This window comes from Leopardus geoffroyi, chromosome D1 (assembly GCF_018350155.1).
Source record: "Leopardus geoffroyi isolate Oge1 chromosome D1, O.geoffroyi_Oge1_pat1.0, whole genome shotgun sequence".
Lineage (NCBI taxonomy): Eukaryota > Metazoa > Chordata > Mammalia > Carnivora > Felidae > Leopardus > Leopardus geoffroyi.
Window position 1 is genome coordinate 45,846,761 of NC_059329.1, and position 6,738 is coordinate 45,853,498.

Sequence of the window (6,738 nt, forward strand, 5' to 3'; positions counted from 1 at the left end):
ATGTGGCCCAAGGGTTTTTAGCATTTCTGTCCTGAGAACTGATTTTTTTCTTTCCCATTTTAGCTTTCACATGCAATCATAATTTTAAAGTTGAGCTCTCTCTTGACTAAAGAGGTCAGCCTTGGCTTCCTGTCTTCAGAGGTTCTATGAACAGAAACAAACCACACTTGGAGAAGAGCATAAACCTCTCCTCAATTTTCCTTCACAGTGCAGCAGGCTTGGAGGAATGAGAGCATCTCGCTAAATGTTGTGAAAATGTTGGACATGCAAAGGTATATTCCAAAAGGCTTTCAAAATGGTCCTTGGCCCCACCTGAAATTCCCAAAGTCACCCTGTCCTCTTTCTCAGCTCATTCTCAGGCTAAGAGAAGCCACACATTCACCTGCCCTCACGCAAACAGTTCCGACATCTCACTCCGGGAAGAGAATAAAAATGAAAATTTATTGTCTTTCACATCAGTCACCTGATTTTTATTAGCCTCCCACGTAGTTTCCTACAAGCACCCAATCCTGTTTTCACCCAAAGACGTGCTTAATCTCCCTGTGAGCCCACGTTATCAGTCCCTTTTTCTTTAAGAGATGAAACGATTGGCTACCGAAGTTTTCTAAAATGCCTGAGGGTTCCATCAGTATAAAGCCAGGAGATGGACTTGATAAATCACATAGAACAATTTGTCCTCATCCACCCTTTGCCTCTAACTCCTTTGCCTTTTCATAGGTGTTTCCCTTTGTTTACAATGCCACTCAGTCTTTCTTCAATGAGGTTGTGTCTGTTCTTCATTCAAGACTCAAGTCTTAGGTCATTTCTTCTGGGAAGACTTCCTTGACTCTTCTCCTTATACATGGGTGAGTTTAAGCCTCTGAGCTTCCAACTCTGGGAGCCTTGACGGCTACTGTTTATAAGGGTCTATCCATGTGTCCATCTCCCCACTAGACTGATATCCCTGAGGATGACTCTGGGTGCCCAAAGGCGCCTGCCTGTCTGCTCTCGGGGCCTGGCACTGTGCCTGAAAGAGGGCACAAGTTTCAGGAATGTCTATGGAAAGAAGAAGGGGGGAGGCAGGGCTTTACATTGCTAGGTTGGGGAACTGAGGGGGATTTGGTGACAAATGTAACCAGCATAGAAAAGAAACCAAAGGTAACAACAAGAACCATCACATAGGTAGGACTTTCTGGATAGATGCTCAGGCAGTAGCCTCAAAGAAAATTCTCTAGTCTCAAAGATGGGTTTGAGAATGATCTACCCACTGTGTTGCTTATTGTTAAGTTGTCTTTCTTCCCTTCCTTTTTCCTCCTCCTCCTCCTCCTCCTCCTCCTCCTCCTCCTCCTCCTCCTCCTCCCCAACAACATTTGCTGAGAGCCTACTGTTTGTAGAATATCAGGCCAGGCTGGGGAAGGGAGAGAGGGAGTGGTTGTAAAAAGCCATGTAAGACAAGGTCCAACTCAGAGTCCAAAAGTGCAGATGACAAAACAGAGAAAGAATCCAGCTGTTATTAACAAGCTTAAAACTCCAAACCTGGAAAAACAAATCTTCTACTGCTTAGTAAATATTTGTTGAATAGCTGAATGAGGGTCCACCATGCCCCAGCCACTGTCTTGGGAGGGCACCGTAGGGGACACTGAGATAAATAAGATCCGGAGTCTCCCTCCAGAAGTTCATGGTAGCACCCCATTCCGGCTCTAACCCGAGCCCCTAAAGGATCAGTGCTACCATTCCTCTCACATTTACTGTGTAATTTCTTCCTAACAGAAGTCCCTCAAGTGGGAAGAACAGCTTCTGAGTCCCAAGAACAATGGGAAAACGTTTTCAGACTGTTGTCATCTCATCATTGGATCTGGAAAATGACACTTGTGTCTCAATAGGTAAATGTGTAGGGGAAGCAGGGGGAAGAGGAAGAAGAAAGGGGCAGATCCCAGAGACCAGCACTCTTTTAAGATTTGGTCTGCTCATCAAAACCACACACTGATCAGTATATAAAAAGTAAAACTAAAACTTACCCATGTTGTGCCACTGAAGGCATTGAATCATCAGAATGGCTAACCACTTCCACCTGAACATCTTTTCTAGCAGCCATGTGGATTTGTAATATTCGCTCTGAATCCATGGTTGTACAGGTGGATCTGCCTTGTGTCCTCTGAGCCCCGTTCTCTTCCTTCTCTCATGTCATAATTCTATAAATCCAAAGAGACTATTCTAGAGAAGTTTTTTTTTTAAGTTTACTTATTTTTGAGACAGAGAGCAAGCATGAGCGAGAGGGAGAGGGGCAGAGAGGAGGACAGAGGATCTGAAGAGCTCTGTGTTGACAGTATTGCCAGTGATCCCCAAGTGGGGCTCAAACTCACAAACCAAGAGATCATGACTTGGGCCAAAGTCGGACGCTCAACTGAGAGCCACCCAGGCACCCCTATTCTATAGGGGATATATATATATATATATATATATATGTATATATATATTAATGTTTATTTATTTTTGAGAGAGACAGAGTGCAAGTAGGGGAGAGTAGAGAGAGAGGGAAACACAGAATTTGAAACAGGCTCCAGGCTCTGAGCTGTCAGCACAGAGCCCCACGTGGGGCTCGAACTCACGAGCTGTGAGATCATGACCTGAGCCGAAGTTGGACACTTAACTGACTGAGCCACCCAGGAGCCCCACTACAGAAGTTTAAAAAAGTGTAAGGTCAATCCCCATTTCTTCTTTTACCCAGAGTGAAAGGAATAAGTGTGTTAATTAACCTTGCTGAGATTTGCCCATTGTGGATGCAGGCAGTCAGTCAATTGGAGGGAGATTCTTGCAGCAGGAGAGAAAGTGGCCTGAGGCCAAGTTATCAAGGGCCTGAGAGCTTGTGCCTTCTCCGGCCCCCCCACTCCCCCCCAACCCCCCACCCCCCTGGGCCCAAAGCTCTCAGATGCGGGGACTGTGGGCTGGAGAGCAGGCAGGGCGGAGGCAGGCAGGCCAGGTCGGATGAGAAACCATGGAGGCCTGAATGAAGGTGGTAGCAGAGAGATGGAAAGGAAAGGGCGATTTTCAGAGAAACCACCACAAGTTTCGTCCTCCATGGCCCTGTTCAATGAGCCGAATCTTTGCTTTCTGTGCTGCGGGTGTTTCAAGGCCAGAAGCCTTCTGTTTGCTCTGCACACCTGATAACAGCACACTCCCTGCATTGCACGCTATGGAGAAATAATGACCGCGATGGCACCAAAGGGCCTCAGCAATTTGCAACGCTGACTGACGGAGCAGCCCTGGACAGCTGGGCTTCCTTGAATGAGACTCCCTCCCTGGAAGTACACAGGTCTGCGTGACACCACTTGCTGGTGGCTGCAAGGGACGGGGAACTTGTGAGGACAGGGTAGCCTTTAGTTGTTTATGTAGTGCCAAGGGGTCCCACCACCTCTTTTGGACTCAGAGTTTCCTATCAAAACACACTCCCTGGAATAGCTGATGCAAATTCCATAGTAAGAGCTTAATTTAATACAAACTTCATTACAGTCACATCTTCCATCTAGATTTTATTTCTTGACACCGTTTTCTTTGTGGGCAACTGTTATTGGCAGAAGTCTTCACGGCCTGACCAGATCCACGGGAAAAGATACCACGGGCACACACATTTTTCCTAGTCCTCTTCCTTTTAAATGAGAAATTCTGTATAACATTTTCCATAAGTGAAAGAGAGGACTACTTCCTAGCTTTTTTTGGTTCTTTTTTTTTTTTTTTTTTTTTTGAACAGCAGACCTTCCTTTTGGATTTACATCAGCATTTAGCTAACTTCCTGAACACTTCACCCATTTCCTGAACTTATTCTGAGGAAGGAAAAACATCCTCCTTCAGAAATAAATGCAAATAATCGCAGAGATTATTTTTTATTAAATAAATCATGTAAATGCAATGGAATTTCCTGCACAATGTGCATTTACCATTGGATATTTCTACAAAACTCTGTTGTGATCCTGTAGGAACCATCTCACTGGCAGGTACTCTGAGGAATTATAACCATTGTGTAGCTATTCAAGAAATAAGTTCTGAACAGTTGGCAGTCTGTATTCTTGTTAAAAATATTTTTTACTGAAAAATCTGAACGCTAGGGGGAATTGTTTGCTTTAGGTCCCCAATTTGGAGGCTTTGTTTCTTTTAAAACAGGGTTCTCGTGACACCTCGTGGTGAATAGGAGAAGAACATCTTCAGGGCAGAATATCGACTGCATAGAGTGGCCCAGTAGTTAGGATTTTCTTGTTTCTGCATTTCCTTGGGAGAAAACACACCCCTTCTCAGCCTGTGCTGCCCGGGAATCCTGAGAAGTAGTGACATGGAAACAGCAACAGTTATGCATTTCTGGAGATGTTCTCTTCTCTTGATTAGTAATTCTTCAGAGGCAGCCCACCGCCTACGGCTAAACTGGTTCAATTGGAAGAATGAATAAAAAAATGTGAGACTTTTCAGAGGAAACACATCAATATGTCAAGCTGGGGTCAGGCTTTTAAGTTTTTAAATTTTTTAAATGAAAATATTTTCTCTGTATTTGTGAGCAGGCCTCCTCCCATTTAGCCATCTTATAGTGGAGAAGAATGGTACTTGTCTGGTGAATAAATCTCAGGGGCATCTTAGAGATGTATTTTAGGCTGGCTTCTCATCATTCATGAATGCTTTACAGGGCCCTTCTTATGTTCTCTAGTGTTTGGCAGCAGTCGATCTTTAAAGAGAGAGGTGATAGGGATCTGAGAGAGGCCGCTTGTCTGCCATCTCTACCCCACCCCCGCCCAGCAGAAGTCCATGCGGAACAGATGGATATCTGCCCTCCTTGCAGCATCCCCAAGAAGAGACCCCTTCATCCATCACTCAGACGGATATTCCTCTGTAGGTCCAAGGCCCCCAGAATCCGGCCCCTTCCAGCATCACCTCCCACCTCTTCCTCAATAATAGCCTACATTCTAGTCAATCCCACCCACCCACGTCCAGCTTCCTATATACCCCAAGCTGCCTGCCTCATCCTTCTTGCTTTGTACATGTCAGTCCCCTCAGCCAGAAGTCTCTTTCCCTGCACGACCCTGGGCCCATTCTTCAAGATCCTGTTGTGGGAGTGTTCTTTCCCAGGAGGCTTTTGTGATCCAACCAAACAGAGCTGATAATGCCCTTCTGTCTGTCATCTCTCAACCTAGCTCAAATATCTGTAACTGCACATGTTCTACTACATTCTGTTGTTTATATGTGTCTCTCCCCCAGATGTCTACAAGCTTCTCAAGGACACGGACTGTTCTTATACCTAACATCCTTTACATCAGCCATTTGTGGTGATAGCTTGTCCCACTTGGCTACCTTGTTTTGATAGGAGCATATTAGGTGTGGGGCAACAACTTCAAGGAAGAGTTGACAATCAGGGGAGCGAGTCTTTGAACATGTATGGAACCTTTTATTATCCCAAATGACCTCAACCTTCACCCCCTCTGAGCAGTAAGATGGCTTCACAAAAATAATCTCTAAATTCCTGCCTGGGCCCAATACTGTAGGTTCTATAACTGGGGAAGCTATGATCTAAAAATTTGGGGTCTGTGCAGGGAGTCTATAACTGTATACAAAATACTTATGTACACGTGTCCTTTTTCTGGGGAGATGCTCCATATCTTCATAGATGGGTCTATGATTTCAAAAGTTTAAATACCACTGATTAAGAATTGCTAACCAAAAGGGCAATCATGATGTCTACAGGGTCAATGGGAGCTGACACCTTGAGTGCTTCAGGAGAGAGGCTTATAAGCCAGCATATGCCAAGCCCTGTTGTTTTTTACCCACTGCCCTTCACTAGAGTACACCTGCAGGTCTGATCCACAGTTTAAAAAGAGAGGCTAAGAGGCTTGGCTGTGTTCCATTTGTGCTACATTAATGTCCCCCTAGTCAGGTTCTAAATGTAAGGCAAGGGTGTGGCCAGAACCCTTGCCAGCCCAAGATTATCTGTCTTTCCCCACATATAACATTTTCCTTCTCTGGGAAAGCAACTGCCCAGAGCCCCAAGTTCTGCCCAAGTGATCCAGGCTGATCCCTCTGGGTAACATCAGGAAACATGCACAAGAAGGCTCACTACTAAAAAATTCTGTCACTGTGGTCTGGGCCTGCCAATTCCTATGATACTTTGGCTCCTTGATAGGAGATTCCATCTGCAAAGTAAATTGTGGCTGGCAGGGCAGACCTCATGGGTATGTGACCTGAACAGGTGTTCAGGGCCCCGTGCTTTATTTAATGCTCTACTGTTACCGTCTTGGAATTCTTAATAATTTCTGAACAAAAGACCCCATATTTTTACTTCACACTTGTTTTCACAAAATATGCTGAGTTGCTGCATATACCTGAAACAGTACCACATAGTGGAAAAAACATAAGCCTTGAATTTGACAGTTGGGGGTTCATATCCCCGTTCTGTAACTTCCTAGCTGTGTGAGCTTGAGTAGGTTACTTAACCTTTCTGAGCTTCACTATTCTTATATATAAAATATCCAAAATGGTGGGGCACCTGGGTGTCTCAGTCAGTTGAGCATCCAACTTCCCACTCAAGTCACGCTCTCTCAGTTCATGAGTTAAAGCGCCACATCGAGCTCACTGCTGTCATTGCAGACAGAGCCCACTTCAGCACCTCTGTCTCCTTCTCTCTTTGCCTCTACCTTGCTTGCGTTCTCTCAAAAATAAATAAAACATTTTTAAAAAATAAAATAAAATACCCCAAATGGTGATCATAATATCTAACTTGTACAA

General features: G+C 44.7%; 1 long non-coding RNA gene across 1 annotated transcript; it reads left to right on the plus strand.

The window, feature by feature from the left end:
• Positions 1-703: 703 nt before the first annotated feature.
• On the plus strand, positions 704-3,513 carry LOC123601055. The gene is made up of 3 exons (XR_006713954.1): positions 704-845; positions 1,750-1,862; positions 3,112-3,513. It is a non-coding gene; the product is annotated as an uncharacterized LOC123601055 (long non-coding RNA).
• Positions 3,514-6,738: the final 3,225 nt, after the last annotated feature.